At 38.7% G+C, this 21045-nt stretch overlaps 1 protein-coding gene across 2 annotated transcripts in view; it reads left to right on the top strand.

Annotated features, from left to right (window-relative positions):
- Positions 1-2521: 2521 nt before the first annotated feature.
- GALE (UDP-galactose-4-epimerase) overlaps positions 2522-21045 on the top strand; it is a 553592-nt gene continuing 535068 nt past the window's right edge. For both annotated transcript variants that reach the window (XM_044060070.1, XM_044060072.1), the window contains exons 1-2: positions 2522-2628; positions 16836-16905. The gene's annotated coding sequence lies outside the window, so the exon portion shown is untranslated. The remainder of the gene's footprint in view (positions 2629-16835; positions 16906-21045) is intronic.

The following is a 21045-nucleotide window of genomic DNA, read 5'->3' as shown; positions in this document are numbered from 1 at the left end:
GGCTAGGGTCATACCTGCCTGGGCTACAAGATCTGAGAGCTCCTCCATGTCTCTTTTCATGTAGTCCAGGGAGGTAAGTCTCAGGTCATTCACACCAACATGGACAATGACAGAGTCATATTTGTACTTGTTGTGGAGTGATCTGAGTGTGTGCGTTATGTAGCGGATCCTGACACCTGACAGGCAGCTGACAGTAACTTTCTCCTTGTTTAGCCTGGTGAGTGGAATATCAGTGTGCCTGACTATAGAGTCACCTATGACTAGAGTGTTGGGTACGTTGTTATGCGTTATGGGCTGTGGTTGAGTGGCACACTGAGTTTGTGGGCTATGTGTCATTTGAGTTGTGTTGGGGGATGGAGGTTGCATGCGTTTCTGCTTTGGAGGTCTCTGTTGCTCGAGCAGATTTTTATTGAGAGCCTCTGTGAATGTAGGTGTGTGTTTTGGTGGTGTATGTTTTGAGGGACTATGATGCGTGTGGTGTGGTGCAAGTGTTTACCTTCTCTTCTTGACTGTCTAGTCTAGTCTTGGGTGAAGAGAGCTTTGCTTCCAGTTTGGCTATATAAGTGCATCTCTCACAAGTTGTAGTGTTGGGTGGTAGGAGGAGAGGGCTGTCTGTGTACATGAGGCAATTGCTGCATTGCCCCAAGATGCCCAGAATCGTCAGGTAGACAGGAGAAAACACCAGGAGCTGACCCTTAGACATGCCTGGATAGGTGCTTATTTATTAAGTACTAAAAAATGTTTTTCTCTAGACAAGTGAGGAAAGTTGAGTGCTGTAGTAATTTGTAGCTTATTTAGTGCTTACAACAAGTTCTGAACAAGTGCTGAGCTCAAAGAAACAGATTTGAGTGCTAAAACTAAAAAAACTGGCTAGTTCGAAGGGAAAATCTGAAGAGCAGACTTTATGGTGCCAGGAATAGTTTAACCCTAGCTAAGCAGCGATGCATAAAGTGGCTCTCAACTGTCTAGATTTTCGCTAGGGTTACTACCTGTCCCACTTTGTGAGGGACCATCTCTCTTTGGATAGTTGTGTCCTGTGGGAAAAACTAAAAAAATACAAATGTCCTGAGATTTTAGGACAAAAACAATTTCCTAAGTTGTTTTAATAGTTACATGAAACAGTTATTTCCCATCCAAAACAACTTAGTGTTATAAGAAATAGCATAAACAACTGAAATGCTACAAAAATAAGCTTTTAATTTGGCAAAAAAAGTGAAGTTCTGTCCTTCGCACTGGCCATGGGAATGTTTTGTCCTGCAAAATCTCACGTTTCCAAAAAAAATGTCCCACTTTGTGCATTTGAAAAGGTGGCAACCCTAATTTTCACAGAACGTCCAGATTGTTTGCCTCATATTTTTAATCTATTCCTCATAAATTGTGTTTTTTTCTGGCAAATTACTGGGATGATCTGAGGACTGAAGTCACTAAATAATGACACACATTTAATAATTAGACTTTCATATGACTGCAGTGGTAGTGCTGCGGTAGCGTTGTCACCTAACAGTACGACGTTGTCCTGTTCTCAGCTAGAGCATCTTCTGTGTGAAGACATGCGTGAATGAGCGTACCTTCGTAGAAGGTTGTGCGTCAGGGTCGGCAACTTGGCACGTAAAAATCTACTGTCAATCATTATGGACCAGAGTTCGGCTGTGGCGACCCCTAACCGGGAAAAGCCGAAAGAGACAACAACATCCTTCAGAAAATACATGCTAACACAAATCCTGTTGTTTTAGCAAATTTCTAAGTTTATAACTGCAATATTTAAAATCTGCCCCTATTTTGGGGTCTTTGCCGCCCCCAATTATATTAGGCTTTGTCCATATTTCTTGTGCTAAGAGGTCGACAGATATAATTTGTCTTCATATATAACGATTTGAGGTGCATAGCTTTAATTACATTTGCATAAAAATCTCAAGTGCTGGGGGGTCTCATGCTTGTACGCACGTAGGCGTGTAAGATTTTGCTTACAAAACCGGTTTTGCGGTGTTACCTTTTTATAGAAAATTTCGCGATACAGCTAAAAGCGCCCAATACTTTTATCATAACTAAGTTTCCTATTTAAATATACAGTACAAGATAAAGGAGTGTTATTTCCGAATGTTTTAATCTGATCTCTGTCAATGGCAGCTTATTTTAATGTTACCTTTTCTCTGCATATACTGAAAAATATAAAGCTATTTATGGTAAAAAACTGTTTTCTTACAACAGTTTTTATTTCAGAACGTTGTCCCATTTACTTCAAAAGCAATTCCAGATTTTAGCATGACAATTCACTTTTCAGATTCTACTTTTGTGTACCATAATTTGTTCTTTGCTTTATATAGCTCAAAAGACTTAAGAACTTACCAAAAGTCACGAAATATTACTTTACACAACAGTTCTACTGAACATGATTTTTTCAAGTTTTATTTCCGGGTTGCAAAAGTAAACGTAAAAGGAACACGTCAACACAGAAAATAGGATGCGATCATCCGTTTCTATGGGGAAATGATACCAGTATAGGAGATGGGAGGGAAGTACTATCGGAGGCGTGGTTTGTGCTCACGGTTAAGTATACTACGTGGAACTTGTTTAAGAATGAATTAGACTGAGCAGGAAACTTGCAGTAGTGGAGGACATAGGACCTAGGTGAGTTAAATTTTGTTGTATTGCTACGCTGTAGGTATGATTATGACTATTATTGTGTTTTATCATATAATGTGAAGCAGGCAGCTGTTATATTTCTTTACAGAGGATGTAGTCTGTATATCAAATACTTACTGGCTCTTGCAGCAGTGTTTTGTTGTGGACTAGCATTGGTGTCATAATGAATGAATTAAAGATCCTGCTTTTGGCTGTGTACCGGTTGGTATGTGGCACATATTGGCAGTATTTAACGTGTGGAAAAGTTTAGCTAGTGTTTTCTAGATCTATCATAGCAGAGTCCTCTTGTTAAGTTGTGAAGTTATTTTAGCGCAATACATTATAAAGTACAATGTTTTTCTCTCTTTTTTTTTTTGTACATGTCATTTGACTGTAGCATTTGTGAACGCTGGAGAGGGGTCGAATGTGTAAAGGCAGTTTTAAATTAGGGTTGTCACCTTTTCAAATGGCCAAAGTGAGACATTTTTGGTACAAACATCAGATTTTACAGGCCGACACATACCCACGGTCAGTACAAAGGATATAACTTAACTTTTTTGCTTAAATAAAGCTTATTCTTGTAGCATTTTAGTTGGTTATTCTGTTTCATATAACATTTAGGTATTTCACCTACAGAATAACTGTTTTATGCAACTATTACATAAAATATAGGAAATAATTTTGTCCTAAAATCTCAGGACATTTGCCATTTTTACAATTTTTTTTGTCAGGACACAACTGCCCAAAGAGGGACTGTCCCTCGCAAAGTGGGACAGTTGGTAACCCTATTGTAAATACGTTTTTAGCTTTGTTGACCGGTTAGTTCATTTGGTGGTTATGATCTCTTCATAAAACGTTGGACCTTTTTACCGAAAGAAACTAACGTGATAATTGCGTTCCTCTTACCTACCGGACTATTGTAATAGTTCTGGACTACGTTACGATTTTAGCGTAAACGAGAAATGTTACGCTATTACCGTAATTGTTCCTTGCTAAATGACTAAACGAAGTCACTGGGCAGTAAATTAGTTGACTGTCTTGTGTAAGCACATGGCTGTCAACATTATATCTCCAAAGCGAGGAATACCACCTCTTATAATGCGGGACAAATGGACAAAATATGAAACACTTACTAACAATTGCAACTAGGAAGCTCATAGGGTGTTTATAATGTGTTATGTTAACTTATAAAAAATTATTTTGATGACTTAATATGACTCTGTTCTGTTTATGTCAGCTAAAACAATTCGTATCACTGAATGTGTGACAGATTCTTTCAATGTGGAACTTTTTGAGGAACATAAACTTTTTAAGACACCAAATGAGGAATGTACACTTAAGAAGAGGTATGTGTAAACAAAGCCGAGCAGTAGAAAAACCTAAGTTGATTTTATAATCAACAGTATTTATAAAGCGGTCTAATATAAAAAAAGTAAGTTGATTTAATAACGACTGTATTTGTTTAATTACAATGTATTGATTGTAGTAACCTATGTGGGGGTCTGGGGAAGGGGCTGATACCCCACTTAAGAACTAGGTGGGAATGGTCATTTCATTTACAAAAAAAAGTAAAAAAAACATATATATTGCATTTTATTAAATAAGGGGAAAAAAGCACAACCGAAAAAGTAAAATTGTGGGAAAAGAAGCATGGAACATCAAAAGTAAGGACACGAGCTATGCAGCACATTCATACATAATTCAATAAAGATGTTTCTTGTTTAAATTATCACTTATGTTATTGGTAATCATACATTCATATAAATGAAAAACTGTAGTGATATATTTTCAGATGCAGACATACGTCGCCTATAATCTGCTATACAGTCATTGTCAGTCAAATGTTACATAGTGCATTCAATTCCTGCCTTCCCTTAAACCTCATTCCTCTTAGAAAACATTATTCTGCTTGTATTACTCCAACAATTCCTATTTTCATCTATGTAATTTGCTCCTACCTTTTTCTGAAGAGCCCACTTCCAGTTCTTTTATCTGTTACTATAGTCTCTACCTCTAGTACGGTTGGTTTAGACTTTAATTTCTGTTTTCTTATTATAAAACTACATCCTTAAATATGAACAAGTAACATAAAAAAAATGTTTTTATAATACTTTGGAGTTTTTTCTCCCCAAGCCTTCTCTGAAAATGGACGCCTACCCAGTCGGACTTTCCTGATAATCCTATGTCAATCAATAAATTATAATTTTACTGTAATAAAAAAAAAACAAACATTGGCAACTACATGACAACGTGTACATGTTAATAAAAACTGTCAGCTCTCCCCTTGGGACCACAATCGGAGAGTAATCAGTTGAAAAAGAATGATGGTGTCCCAAATAGAGTACATAAAAGCATCACAGCAAGTTAAACAAACATGTCATGCTGTCACCAATATAATCTTATTTAAAAAAATCTGATGAAGATAAGGTATATTTGGTTTAACAACGTCCAAGCAGACCTCTGGCAATTGATCTTTTAATAACTTGTATTACATCTGCTGCAGTAAAAAAAAAAAAAAAAAAAAAAAAGCAAAATAATCTACCTCTCCTTGCAGCCTTTAAATGGACGTGCTGTTAAAGAAAGACCCTGTATGCAGTTTCCCAACTTTGGAAGAGTGTTTGAGTTAACAGAGTTGCCAATTCCAACACCCTTAATCGCCACAGAATTTTTTTTTTTTTTAAGTGTCACCACTCTCCACAAACAGCATTGTGGAGAGTGCATGTTGCAGGTACTGTTAATATGATCAGCTTACATTAGGAAGCACCAAGTACCTACCTATAAACCTAGTGTTCATAGTCTACAAATATGATACAGCTAAATGTGTGAAATATGAAAGGCATGCCAACCTGTGGGCATGTCCATGTATCAGTTTCTCTGTTTCTAATAAGATGGTATGGGGTAAATTCCCCTTTTCAGTTTAATGAAAAGTGCAGTCTTAAGACACGGATAATCTCTCACCTGTGTATGTTTATAAAGATAGTTCTACATTTTCAGTCTTAAATTCCATGTTCTGCAGTTTCATGTTAAAGCCAGTGTCATAGACCTCTGACTGATCAAGTTTGCAGATGATGGGAGCAGTCATTGAATCCCCCAATACATGAGCACTTTTCAGGAAGGTGTAACACACAAATGCTTGGTGCCAAAGCCATGGCTTAAAACTCGGTGCCAAGGAATGCATTTAGTACTTTTTGGAAAATCAGCCACCTTGTGTAACTAAGTCATTGTTAAAACACCCCTAAAAGTTGACTCTAGTTGGGGATCTGGGAACTCATGTGGGTAGTAGCTTAGCCTTCGCCCAGCACCTGTCCAAGGTAGTAACATAATCCTTCTGTGTTGCTTAATTTAGAAGTAAAGGCTTGACATCTAGGTCCAGAGAGGCCATCATACCAATGTACTCGGCCCACATCAGACTCCACAGGTTATAATACCCGCTTTGGTATGTACCACACTGGGCACATGCAGCAACTGGAGCATCCTCCTAGGTTCCTTACAAAAGAATATAGGGAGTAAACAAAATGTCCTAAGCTTATTCTCTCAAAGCCCTGTCACTTTACTCTGAATCATACATACTACTGCGAGGTGAAGTTTCCCTGGTGTGTAAGGCATCCCTAGACCCTGTTTTGATGACCCTTTTGCATATCCACAAAACAAAAGACCTAAACTTTGCGTGTGACATAAATAGGACATGTTGGAGAGACAGATATGTTTCCCAGAGAATTCCCATTCTCTGGAACAGGTTCCCCATCCAGGTGAAGTAGAGTTGCTCCCTAACACTATTTAAGTGCAACTTGGACCAATGGATTGGTAATCGGAAATTCACCCCTGGTCTGACACCTATGAATCTGATGTACAGAGATAATCAGTAAATTATCCCCTATATAAACCTAATTTGTAGGGCACATTTGGATTGCATGGCTAGGCTTTTAAGGGCCATAGTGGTCATTATACACCTATGAACCTGTAATTTGCCCATAGATGTGGCCATGCATATGTCATGTACTGCATCTTGTGAGCTTTTTTAGAACTAGTTGCGTTTTATATAAAGTGAAATATGGTAGAACTTTATGGCATATTTGATTTGTTGTATATAAATTGTAATTCAGTACTGAGTATTTATTTATTTTCATTTGTTTACTGGGATAGTCCAACTGGGCTAACAGTCCATTTTCAGTGGAGGCCCGGGGAGAAAATCTCCAAAAGCAAAAATAATAATACAGTAATGGACTAATAAGCCAAATAGTAATGGTAATATTACAGAATACAGTTACATAGTATTTAAACATACACAAAGTTAAAATTATATAACAAGTAATCTAATAGAAAACATAAAGTTATGCAGGCAGAAAGAAAAGTAAGAGGCATGTAGTTGATACGGTATAATGTATTTATAGTTTAAATGCAATGTAAATATTAGGAAAAAAGATACACCTAAGAAGAGTAGTGGTCAGGCAGTTATCCAGGGGTGATAAAGGAACAGAGCCAGTTATTGTTTAGATGCTCTTTAAGAAGGAGTTTGAATTTTGAGGTAAGAGTATTAAAGTATATATTGGGGAATACCGTTCCATATTTTGGCAATATAGTTAGCGAATATGGAGTCTCCAATAGAGTTGTTGGATTTCATGACCTTTAGAAGTAGTTTATTGGAAGAGCGGAGGGTGCAGGTGGTATTATAACACTGCACAAGATTCCTTAGAGCTGGACAGGCATCGGGTTGGTGTAAGATTTTTGTGAGCAATTCTGAGTTGGTTAAGTGATTAAAAGGTTGGGTAACTCAAGCCAGTGCAGCTTTTTCAGGAATTCACAGTGATGAGTTCTTTATCGGAGACCTGCAGCAAAACGAGCTATTTTATTGCAGCAGACCTCAAGCTTGGACAGTTCATATTTTCTAAGATTAATAAATATGGGGGAGGCATACAATAGTATGGACAGAAGGTGGGTTCTGGCAATGTCTTGTCTAGTGGAAGGGGTGAGGAATGTTTTAGACCTGTACAGGCAGCCAAGCTTAATATGAACCTTTCTTATGGTAAGTGCAATGTGTGTTGTCATATTTAAGGGAGGAATCTAATGTGACACCAAGTAACTTTGTACTGTCTACAGGTTCACTGATGGTACTGTTGGAGGAGAGTATGTGAAATTGGGTAGAGGTTTCAGTGGATTTATTGTAGGATAATGTCATTATCTTAGTCTTGTTTGGGTTTAATATGTGTTGCTTAACTTTGAGGAACTGCTCTAAGTTTGAGAAAGCAGCCTGGGTTTTGGATAAGTGTTCGGGGTTGGGGGGGGGGGGGGTTGTGTGGAAGCCGAATTAAGATTGTTTGTAAAGATGGAGAAAAGTAGAGGCCCAAGAATACAGCCTTGTGGGACTCCAACAGTAAGAGGAAGAAAGGTAGAAGCTTCATCTTTCCATATAACAGCTTGTTGGTGGCTAGAAAGATAGCTGTGAAAGCAAGTAGTAGATGATAATATACAGTTCAACAAAACACCCTGCTAGGACAGCTAGATGCAAGTACAATAGAAAGCTGATATTAGTATTGTGTTTGATTTTAGGACTTTTATTTTTTAGTATTTTTATTTCCGCATGGTGCTGTAGATTTTTGCTACACACCAGTGGCATGTTTGGTGTGCAAGAGATATCAGATTTCTGTCAAAGTAGTACAAGAAATATGTACTTTATTTGCATTGATGTGTTTCTGTCTCTTTACATGCCAGTTCTGTAAGCATTATTAACAGACACAAAGTCATGAGTTTCTTTTGCTTCCAGAGCAATTCTATTTGAACTACTAAGTCAGGGCTTTATGAGGTAAATGTTTTTGTATGAAAGTTGGGAGTCTGAGCAAATGGCCTGGAATAGTCAAGGTTTTTTTTTTTTTTTAGAAACTGAATTGTGGAACATTCATTTTAGGTGGATAGATATTGCACAGTGAATTTGTCTATTGCATACTGAATGGAAGAGGGACTATGGTTAGTATGATTTAGAAGGGGATACTAGTCCGCAAGTGATGTATAGAACAGAATATGAGCTGGAAGTTTGTTTGGTCAGAGAAGAGAAGCAAAGGTACTAACTTCAACTTTTACCTCCTGTGTTTTGGTTTGACTTCTTTGATGTTCTTCACATTACAGTCTTAACTATATGGGTTATATCCTGCCGAGGATATAACGGCCGTCCAGCTTCCAAAGCTTCAGGGCACTTTCCATGTGCCCCAGCTGTCATGCAGATCAAGCAGAGGTGACTGTGAGTTTGGGCACAAAGCCCTTTAATTCTTTCCTGCCGCTGAAGAGTACTCTCTTTCTTTTGAAGCTTGTAAGGACTGACTATCGACTTGTGCTTTCCTTAGCCAGGCAGATGAGTTCCCTTTGGGGGTAAAACCTTCTATTTTTCTATTTTTGTTTGTTTTTTACTGATGTTTTATTACTTTCCTCTTCAGGAAAGTTATTTTAAAGCTAGGAGTGTTATGTTTTAACATACTGTCACGACTGTAATGTACTTTTAAAGGGAGAACTCATTTCTGTCAGTTTAAAAGTAGTATTAACCACAGAAAATGTTTTATCAGTTAGTTATTTTTCCATTGTGGGGCTTCTGTAATATATGAGAGAGCTATTTGCTGTGTTTTTTAATTGGAACTTTTGTGGACTGACATTTGTTGCTTGTTTTCCCCAGGACAGAGGCACCGTTTTTGGCTTGACCATGGAACAGATGGTCAGTCCTTCTTCCAGCCACAAAAAGAAAAAAGTTAAGCAAACAGCCTTTACCACCACAGCAGGCTAGCAATTTGCCAGTTGTACCTCAGACCACTCATCTTTTACCTTGGATCCTTCTGGTGTAGCACCTACAGCCACCTCCTCTGCGGCTATTGGGGCTCGCCCTTCAGTGAGCAAGTCTTACTGTCTGCAGTTTTCCTGATAATCAGCCATCTGTTCCTACACATGATGTTTAAAGTTCCTTAAGTCTTTTAAACTTTTATACACCATTCTCAGCCCTGACCAAGCAGCTATTGTCTGAGATGACTCCTCTGCTACTAAGCACTTAAATAATTCCAATTCTAGTCTTTCTAGTAAGCATGGGAAAATTATTGCTAGGTATGGGGAAAAGTATATACTTCTGCAACTTTGAATTTCAGAATTAATCAGGCTCTTATGTTAAAGTTTATTCTGACATCGTGTTAAGAATGTTTTATCAACAGTTTCTTCTTGTGAAGAAAAATCTGCTTTAAATAATGTACTTTCTTCTATTGCATAGGTCACTACTAATTGTTTGCACTGTGTGTATATGACTCTGACAATTCTTCCAGGGCTATGGCCACTGTTACTGTTTTTAATGAGATTTGCTTGTCTGAATGACTATTCAAGAGACTTTGGGACCCTCTCTCACTATTGTCCTTCTCTTTCAGAAAGTCTGAATCTCCATTTTTCTCTTTGACAACAGATTGTTTCAGACAAATGGGTTCTGAAAAATCATTCATCGGGGTTACTAATGACGGTGGGAGGAAATTCTTCCTTTCCAGGGGATCATTCCTCATCCTGCAGATCAAACTCTTCTTTCCTCCTTGGGAAAGCATGTGATGAAGAACAGGAGTGTCAGACTTTCCCAAGTGGGGAAGGGTTTTATTCAAGGATGTTGCAATTCCCAATGAAAGGAAATGCTTGGAGACCAGTTCTGGATATTTCTTTCCTAAACTTGTTTGTGATGGTTCCTAAATTCAAAATGATGTCATTCCATAACCTGTTTGCTTCTTCTCCTTTCTCAAGTTTCCTGTTAACACTAGACTTAAAAGATGCTTATCATATTCCTATTCATCTAGACTTCACATGTTTTTTTTTTTTTTTTTTAAGGTTTTGTGTGTCTGGATCACATTATCAGTTCCCTGCCTTACTCTTTGGATTATCCACTGCACCAAGAGTGTTCACAAAGTGTCTGGCTCCAGTTATAGCTCATTCCAGGCTACAGGGTATCCACATTTTTCTATATTTAGACAACTTGCTTATCTTTGCGGAGTAGTTTTGTCTTTCAAATTGAACAAAATCTCTCTCTAGGGTAATAGATCTCTTGCACAAGCTGGTATTCCAAGATAACATTCAAAAGTCTTTCTTGACTCCCTCACATAGGATAGTGTTCCTGGTATGTCAGCTAGACACCTCAGTTCAAAGAACTTTTCTTCCACAGGAAAAAATAGATATGTATTTCCACTCAGGTTCTGGTTAATGCATGGGAATATCTCAGGATTTTGGGTCTCATGACATCTGTGAGTCTGAGTCTGACAATACTCCATATGATAAAGATACAGTGGTATCTGAAACCTCTTTGGCCCCAGCATCAGCACCCTTTATCTTTTATATCCTAATACTGAAGTTCGTCAGCAGAGACGTTACTTGGTGGAGACAACAGATATATTAAACGTTTTCCTTCTCCCTTCCTGCTCCAAAGCAGTTGGTCACCACAAATGCTTTGGACTTTTGCTTGGGGAGCAGTTTCATGAGAGATAAAAGTATAGTGGGTTTGGGACATGAAGGATAGATGCAAGCATATGAATATCAGAGGATGCTTGCCCTGGTCAAGGTGTTTAATTCTCATCTTTGTTCCCCAGGACTTCAAGTGTTTAGACAATGTTTGTTGATGTGCCACATCACTATAGTAAAGGGGAACCATGTTGTACCTACATTCTCCGAGAAAGATTATGTGGCAGACAAGCTGAGAGGACCATGGCAAACCCTCACAAATGGGAAATAGATCCAGGGATCTTCAAGCTTTGATCATTTGTGAGGAGTTTCTCAAGTAGACCTCTTTGTCTCCTTTTTGAACAACCAACTGGCAGCAGGCAGTGAATTTGTAAATGAAACACTGAAATATAAAGTTGTTTGTTAGCAGTAACCTTTTTGTTAGTTGCATACCTCTTTAATGTGGAATTATGCAGATGACTTTTACCTCTGCAGAGATTGTGCATATAAACTGATATTAGTGGGCTGTAATGACGGAGGTTCGAGTGGCCTTTTATTGTTGAAATGTTCTGAAATGGGCAGTTTTGTCATTATTGGTTCATATGTTTTGTTTCATTGCTTACTGGAAAAATGTTTAAAACACTCTTGGTCGCCTAGTGCTGAATCTGGCTGTGATCCAGGGGGTGCATGTGCACCCCCTTGCAGCTGCCTACGGATGCCCTTGGTCAAGGCCCACTGTAGAAGTACCTTGGCTTCTTCAATGGCTTTTTGGAAAAGGTTGGATTTTTAAAAGTATTCTAGAAGCTGCTTCTTAGTCCTCTGTTCATACTTTTACAAAGCACTATAAGCTTGATTCCTTCTCGAGGTCGAGATTATGCTTTGCTAGGACCATTCTCCAAGGGTATCTGGACCCTTCTCCATCCACCTCTAAAATGTAGTTAGCTATGGTAATTTACCCGTATAGCTAAAGCTACTGCAGCAGTGATCAGTATAAAGAACATAATACAGGTGTGTAAGTTGAACTTAGCATAACAATAGATGTTTGAATGAGCACTGCTGAAGTGGTCATTCCCTCTTTATCCATCCCGCTTGTTATTTGGTGTGTTTTTTATGCCAAGGTGTGGACATTTATTTTTTGCTGTTCCCAATCTTGTCCTTTCAGCATTTTGCACCCAAACCTATCTTTTAGTCAGCTTGAGCTGCTTGACAGTATGGGTGTGTGCACTGTGCCCTGAAGCTTGGAAGCTGGGCAGCTATTATGTCCTTGGCATGATATAACCCATATAGCTAAGGCTACTGCAGCAGTGATCATTTGAACATCTATGTTATAAGTTACTATATGTGGTACTTGCTTTTCAGTCATTTAACAGTCAAAACAGCAACATCTAACACAGCTCTGTGTGCCCAGACATGTGTAAGAAGGTAATGCAGTGTTGCACATAACAAAATAAGTACTTTTCTCTACAGGCTATACTGGGGGGTACAAGGTCAAGTCACATTGTGCATCAAGCATTTTGGTCACAGCTGGTGTCATTTACACTGGTGCCTAGGAACACATGACTGTCTACACAACTGAGGAGTGTGGCACTACTGTTCGGGGGAGATGGAGACCACATGGGTCAAGGGGATGGAGATCAGTGTCCTAGATTTCTTCTGCTGACTGGGTGGGAAACCAGTACAGTCATGTGCAGTGTGGCCACTGTAACAGGCTGTGGGGGCACTACATGCCAGTGCAGTTGGGCCCTTGAAGTGGGCGGGCATAGGTGGCCTAGTGGACACTTGGGCTACAGACATGGTGGAGCAGAACCTGTGGAAGGCATGCACAGTGTGCCTACCCCAAGTGGCTTTGCAGTTTAGCTACCCCTGACGTGGGGTGGGGTGTGATGCTATCCGAACTTTGATAGGTGCAGATGATGATCCCTGCAGTGATCATCCTATCAGACCTGTGCTTCCACAGCCCTTATTCTGCAGACAGAATGTTATGTAAGAATCTGCTGCAGCCCCACTAGTTTCTAACAAGATGTTAGTGTTTGAATATTCCTAAAGGCACTTGTAATACTGGAATGTACATGGTCTGTCATCTCCTTCCCTCTCCTGAGTAGGCCTTACATGCAGAAGCTACCCTTGTGCCTGAACAAGAGTGTTTCTTCAGTGGTGTATTTTCCTGACTTTGTTTAGCTGACTGTCCATTTCTGTTTTTCATTCTAGCAGGTTCTCTTTTTGTGAGGGCTTTTAGCCCAACATTTTCTTGTGTGTGTGTGTGTGTGTGTGTATGTGTGTGTGTGTGTGTGTGTGTGTGTGTCTTTTAATGCATCTAAAAAGATGTTTATCTCCATTGTAATCATACTAGTCGTTTTCTTTTATGTCTTGGCCTTTGTCTGCTTTTCCAGTGCCCCCCCCCCCATTTTTTTTACTTGGATGTTCTTATCTCCTTTGTATTTTTTGTCTTTGGGTAGAATGCTTTTAATCCTCCCTTATCTTCTTTGATAATCAGAATGAACTCTGTTTCCTTTGTTTTACTTATCTGCTTGCTGCAAGGCTGGATTTGTGTTTCTAAATTTAAATGTACATATTCCTTTGCATCAGATTTTCCAACTTTACTTGTGTGCACCTTTATGTCTGCATGCCTTGCCTTTCTTGCTGTTATATGGCTGGATTCCTGTTATAGTTGCTTGACTGACGGCGATGTCATGCTTTCTTCTTTCTTGAATACTGCAGATTTGAGCTTGTTCTGTCAGTGGCTGGCTGAACCCTGGTTTGTGAAAGGCATCCAGATTAATTCTCTTTTAGCTATGGCTGCAGTTTACAGAAAGAGAGTAACATGAAATGGTTTCAGCTGTAGGATTTTATCTTTCAGTATCATTTTGCAAGTAATTTTCAGTAATGTATTATCAAGTTTTTCCTGTGCTGTATAGATTACAGATGTCAAATCATAAACCATAGAAATGGTTGCATGTGGTGCAGTATTGCATATTGATGTGCACAATAAATTCCAGATTGCATTGTTTAAATTTTAATGCTCACTACTTGAGTTCCAGTTTAAAGTGGTAATCTTTCACTGTGTGGAAAAAAAAAACGATTTTCACATTTTGGGTAGTAACTTTGTTTTTTTTTACTGTTTTATGTATTGTTTTTGTCCTTGGCCCTTTTTCCCCTCCATACCTGCTCATCATCAAATTTCTCCCTGTTATTCTTGAGCCTATTATCAAAGGTTAGTCATGCAGGTAGCCATGGATGCATTTAAGGCCCTTGCTGGCATCCCAACAATGATGGTGTTTCTGTGTAACGTGGTGTTTTATGTGAGGATCTGTCTCTGCTGTGCCTCCTGTGTCCTCTCCGAGTGTTTTGTTGTGTTTCCTGCTCGTTTGCTAATGTGGGTTATTATCACTGATTTTGAATTGCCAAGTCCATGTTGCTAGTCTTGGCCTTTCTGGTGATGTGCAAGCCTTTGCTTGTGTATTGGTTATTATCGGCTGACTGTAGCCACCACTTCCTCTCCTCAGGCATGGGAAGCTGGTATTGGCCAGTCACGTAATCCTCTCCACCTAGATATACTAGTGCTAAAGCCACTATTCAAACACTGATAGTGGTCAAGGCTTTATCCCTCTACTCTGCAGAGCTAGGATACTTATTTATTGCTTCATTTTGTTAAGCAGGTGTGTGGGCTAATCAAAAAGATATTTGTTTGTGCCATTACGGTCAAATACAGAAGTAACAGCTTACAATAAAAAAACTATGTAGCTGTCTAGACAGTGAGAGAGATTTAGGTAAATACAAAATTTCTTAATTTTAGCATACTAATTCAGACAAGAAATTGAAATGCAGTAAGCACTCTGTGCCAGCACTGTTAGTGTTGGCAATCTAAACTAGAGCAGACATGCCAGAAAATGAGGCTGGGAAGACTGAATAGGGGGGTACAAAGGATGAAAGCGGAGCAGAGGGTGATTAAAATCTAAGTCAGTGAAAGGGGACAAGTGCCTAAAGGAGTGTAAGGAATGAAGTCGGGGGTTGCCCTTAACTTCATTTATTCATGTATATTCCTTTCATTTTATTGGAAAAACTTACCATTACATTTTTAACAGATCGACTCTCTTAGATCAGTATGGAAACGGAATGTATAGAGAGCTGGCCTGAAAGAGTAGGCTCGATCAGTCAGCACCACTAACATTTGAAGATACTACTTAGACTGCATGTATTTGTGGATAAATAAGAAATGAAGCAAATAAAGACAGCATCTTTAGTTGACGAGTTTCAGTGAGGATGATTGCCTTGTTTGCATGTTCTTTATCAGAAGGCATTTGTCTTCTAGCAAAGTTAACACGGGGTGCTTACCCCTGGGATGGAGGATCACATATCCGTAAAGCCAATGGGCTATGGGAGATGATGGTCTTCAGGCACTGGGAGAGAAACAGAACATTAAAAGAGATCTATTGTCAGAAAGTTTATATACAATTTTTTTTTAAACTGGATACTGGATGCTGTAAGGTGTCCTGTTTATCAGTTTCTTAGCTAGCTCACAATGTCATTACTACCTTTGCTGGGCCTTAGCCTTTCCAATAAACAAATTCAAACAGAAGGTGTGTTGTAAATGGCTCAACAGGTAGCACATTAATTTTTGGTGCTGGACGATCAGAAGGGTGGGTTCTATTACCACTTCAGATGATGGGATTCATTTTCCATTACTGATGCTGCAGTGTAGCATTAGGGGTGCTGTACTCCACTTTGGGTGCACTGTTAGACTGAGGCTTAGTACACCTTACTTTGGTGATAGTTCAGTTTGGATACAAATGTTATCACAGCAGTTGTAAGAGTAGGAGAATTTCCCTGCTGTCCTGGCTAAATTTTCTCTAGTCAGTATCTGATTATGTGGCTTGAATACTTTCTTGGGGGAAGATTGTTTCCAAATTTGTATTATTAGGGTTTTTAATAGATCCGGTGATAAAGAAGCAAACTAAGTAGGTCAAAATGTGAAAGTAATCCTCCTCTATAACTGGAGCTCTATCATACATTCTGCTGCCTTTTTTAAATTAACGTTTTTAAATTTGTTTTAGCTGCATTGTGCCTTGGTGAGAGAAATTTGAAGCACCAAATAGCTGTTACAACTATCTTCTAAATACTAATTGTTTTCTTATTTTTCTTTTTTTCACTTTTCTTTACTTTTAGGTTTTCCTCTAAACAGTTTTTTGTTGTAAACGTTATCATCATTATACATGAGGACGTAACCACTAAACTATGGGGGAGGATAATGCAGCCATTTGTAATAGTTAATTTTTTCAATAAATGAAACCTTTGTTACAGGCATTTTGTTCTAACCTCTGCAGTACTTCAGACGTTTGTTAAACACCTCCTCAAAGGTTGTGCCTACCTTCTATGAATTCTCACCAACATTTTAGCTGTGTCTACTACCTTTGACAATGTTGAGAGGTCTAGGGGGTTAGAAATCTTTTAAACTTGTCTGTATTACATTTGCATATTTCCCCGATTGATGTGCATGCTGTCAACAGTTTATTTCTTGATATGTTAAGCACAAATTATCTTCTGAAATGCAAAGCAGGTTCTGCTTCATGTGTGAAGATAACCTCTGAAGAGTGGTATTGTAGAGGATTATCATGGTGTCTCCAATCATAACTAGAATGTTACGTGTTTGAGACAAGGATGTCAAGAAATTCACCCTGAGAGCAAAGTTTGATAGGTACATCTTGACATTTATGTTGGGAACATGTAATAAGATGGGCTATGAGTTGCAAGACCTAATCTTCTTCTTCTTTTTTTTTTTGTAGAAACTGAGCTTGGAGAATCCGTGATCCTCACTGGATGCTCACCAGTCCGGAAATTGGTATTATTGTACAGGTAAGGTCAGAGAAATCTAGAGCACTTAATCTGGTAAATTCAAATGTCAAGACTGAAATCTTCTTCAGGAGCTGGCCATACCCCCCCCCCCCCCCCACACACACACACACACACACACTAACTGCAGTCCTTAAAGGCATGTTTAGCAAGAGGGGATAAAACAAAAGAGAACTTAACCGAATAACTGCAACAGATCCAAGGACCTGTCTTTTCCTTTCTTCTTATTAGCTCAGGCTCTTAGTAGGCCACAAATGAGAGGAAAAAAATAAATAGCAAATAATATAAATGGATTTAATGCAAGTAACTGCAGTGTTTAGAAGGGGATCACATGTGTGAGGAGGTGTGATAGTCCTAATGCTATAGATTATATATGTCTGACAATGATTACCTTAAATTTATTTATTTTTTACATTTGTTAACCGGGTTATTTCAACAGAGCCCAGAGATCCTCTTTTTCAGCAGAGGCTCAAGGAGAAAAGCTCCCAGAAAGTAATGAAAAAATAAGAAAAAAATTAACAATTCAAGTTGTAAGATACTTAACAGAACAAAAACAGAGAAGTATACAGTATGAATATATACAAGGCATAAGTACAGTATTTATTTTGACAATGCAGTAGCAATCTGTTTTGAGAAAGTTGGTTAGTATTAAGTTGTTTACAAGGAATGTAGCAATGCCTAAATAAAAAAAAAATCAAATCAGTAACAGCATGACATAGTATAGCAAAGATGCATTTAATAGCATAGGTACTAACTGCAGAGAGAGTAATATATGTAGACAGTTTAAGTGGATACCACACAGATATGTTAATTGAGAGAAGAAACAAAATTCATTAGGTAATTTCCTGACCAGTATAGCAATAACCCATGCCTGGGTGTGGGTAATGCGGGATTTACCTATGGTTGGCATGGTTTGGTCCCGAGGGTGAAGCCCAAGGGACCAAACAAAGACAACCGTGGGTAAATCCTGCATTACCCACACCCAGAAGTGGGTTATTGCTATTATACTATGACATTATTTAAGAAAAGAAACAATTACTTTTCTTAAATAATGGCATTGTATAATGCTTCTTTGCTGCCCTTCCGCAGCTGTCTGGTATCCGCGGCAGTTCTGATGTACTGTGCGTGCCCATGCAGTACATCAGAGCTGTGGCCAAAAGCAACGGAGAAAGCAAGATCTCCGTTGCTTTTTACTGTTTCGGTATGTTAAATGGGTTTAACATAGCGAGACAGCTTTAAAATAAGCAACAGAGATTCTGTTGCTTATTTTAAAGCTGTCTCGCTATGTTAAACCCATTTAACATAGCGAAACAGAGTAAAAAGCAACGGAGATATTGCTTTCTCCGTTGCTTTTTTTTTTTTAAAACCTGTCTCGCTATGTTAAATGGTTTTGTGCTTCTGAGGTTACGAGTGGGTGTGTAGTGTGTAATTATGTCTGTAAGGGCAGGACAGGAGTTGGGGCTATTTTGGATGCTGTGCGCGATTTGTAGTTGTGATACTTGAAGCTTGTGGGGGAGCTCAGGCAATCTTAAGCTTTTCAGGGATATGCAGTGATGGGATTTGTAGCTATTACTGGCTGCGAATCTGGCTGTCTTGTTCTAAGTGGTTTCTAGTTTGGTTAAGAGATTATTTTGGAGGTTAGTAGGTATGGGAGCAGCCTACAACCGAGATGGTAGAATAAATGTTTGAGCCGGTATAGTTCTAGATTTGCTTGCTATATATTTGTTGTTGCGGTATAGAAGGCCTAGTTTTTGATTGGACATTTTGATACAGTTTAAGATATGTAGGTCAAATTTTAATTGGTCGTCTATGGTAATGCCAAGCTATTTGGTGTTTTGAGTTGGCGGTGATAATTGTATTGTCTAAGGATGAGATGGAGAAATTGTCTTTAGCTGGATTGAGGTTTTTTGGAAGGAAAAGAAGAAGCTAGGCTTTGAGAAGCAGGTTGTTTTAAGTTAGTCATTTTTCTAAGTGCAGAGGTTGTTGAGTGAAATAAAGTATTATTTATGTGTGTTTTCATTTGATCACAATAAGACAGCTGAAGTGTGCATAGTTAGTAACGGTGTGTGATTGTGTACTCGGAGGCATGTGCATCTGCGTTTCTCTATATGTGAGACATTGCCTCTGTCATTTTCTCTGTGTAATATGTCTTTGTGTAGTCATTTTAATACGTAAATTTTACATTTTAGATGTAAAATTCATTCATTTACATGTCCATGTACAAGTGATTAATAAAACAAATACAAAAACGATTTAACAGGTTTCCCATTTTCTAATTGTAATAGTGCCTGACACTGTGGGAGTTGTAGGGCAGTGTGAAGATTGGGTGAAGATAGGTGAAGGCTGCCAGCCTAGCCAAATAGAATTTTGGAGTTAATTCTGTCATCTGTAAATATTAATGTAAAGCACAGGCTTGTTGTCTTAAATGGTAAAAATAGTGTTACATGTGGAACTGGAAAAAAAATGTGACAGTGCACTCTACTGACCAAGTAAAGCATGTTGTGACCCTTTGATGTTAAAACTCTGAGTCAGTGAGTCTAGAGTGAGGCATCCTGCCTATTGTTTTATGGCCCGAGTTAATGACCAGAATTTGCATGCATAAATGTCTTTTATTGCTCTGGTTTCTGCCCAGAGGTGAAGAATGTAAATGTAGTTTCTGTTAGCCTGGGAACCCAGGGAAGTGTGAAGAATGATGTAATGTGAACCAGGAATGTGATTTTTAAAAACAGAGAATGAGAGCATCAAGCATTTTTGTCTTGACCATCCAACTCATCACCACTGCCTTGCTCTATATGTAAGTTTATCTTAAACTTGTGTTTTCTCTTAGAAATAGCTAGAAACTAGAAAGATTAGACTATTTTTCTGTGATGTCAGAACTGTACTACTGAATTATTTTAAGTATTTCTATGTGATCCCTGAACTCTTGATTTTTTACTGTGTAGTAAAAAAGTATTGTCTTGTGTTTTGATTGTTTGTTATTAAATATTTTTAAACCCTTTCAACTGTGGCTGTTTTTGTAGAGATAATGTAAGCTCTTTAGAGTACTTGCATGCCTTTTGTAAAATTGTACAAAGCCACCCCAATAGCTTTAGCCCTGGGCTATACTACCAATTGGATAATAATATTGCACAGTAATAATTGGACACCCTTTTAAGGGCCTTTGAGTAGCTGATAAATATTAGTGGGTGGTACTGTATAGTCTGGGAAAAGGGGGCACAGCTGGAGAACCTGTGCCAGCCTTCCCCAGGAGTGTCTGAGAAGAGTTTATATAACCACACAAAGTGTATTTGTCAGCTACTTGGGCAGGGACACAAAGCACTGGCTGGACAGAGTGGGGGCTGAAGGTTTTAGTTTGCCCACTAGGCTGAGATCCGCACTCTATAGCTGTGCCAGTGAGGAGTCTTATTGAGTACCTGGAGAGCAAGGGACCGATGAGCCCCAGACTGACTGTGATCTCTGTGTGCTGTTAAGGGAAATTGCACTATACTGTGTGTATTTGTTATCCTTTCCTCCTGTGTGAGACTCTCCTCACTGGTGTTAGTTGTGAGGATTGAGGCTCCTTGATTGCTGGACCAGGGCACGGGCATCACAGGCAGCAACACACATTCCAGGGGTGGCCTGTTATTTCCCTATAATGCCTACCATGTCAGGCAGTATTGCTTCTGTAGTTCATGGAACTGTACCTATTCCAATGTACAATAGAAATTTATAGAAATAAATAGTTTAGCAGTGCTAAATATTTTATGTCTTGTGAAAGTTTTTTTTTATTATACTTGCTTCTGCCATACAGAGAGTGGGCGCAACAGAATTGCTATGGGGAAGCTGTTACAGTGATCAAGGATGCTTAACCAAAGCTGAATAAGTTCCTAATGCCAGAAAAGCATTTAATAAACATGTCTTTTCCCCATTTCCAGAGCATAATCTTGGCACCCCTTACAATGCAAAGTAATTTGCTATACGGACAAAATAATTTATTGTCAACAGGTATTCAATGTTAAATTGTAGGACTGTTAGCATCCATAAATAGCTATTCCTTTTATAGAACAACGTGGTTTAGGGTTACCTGATTGGAAGGTATATTTTAAAGCTGCGCAATACATAACTCAAGCAGAAGGTTATAAGTCAAAGTGGAAAAAGGTGATG

This window comes from Protopterus annectens, chromosome 1.part2 (genome assembly GCF_019279795.1).
Source record: "Protopterus annectens isolate FY-2018-M chromosome 1.part2, PAN1.0, whole genome shotgun sequence".
Taxonomy (NCBI): Eukaryota; Metazoa; Chordata; order Ceratodontiformes; family Protopteridae; genus Protopterus; species Protopterus annectens.
Note: the sequence above shows the minus strand (reverse complement) of the source record. Positions and strands in the feature narration are given on the sequence as shown.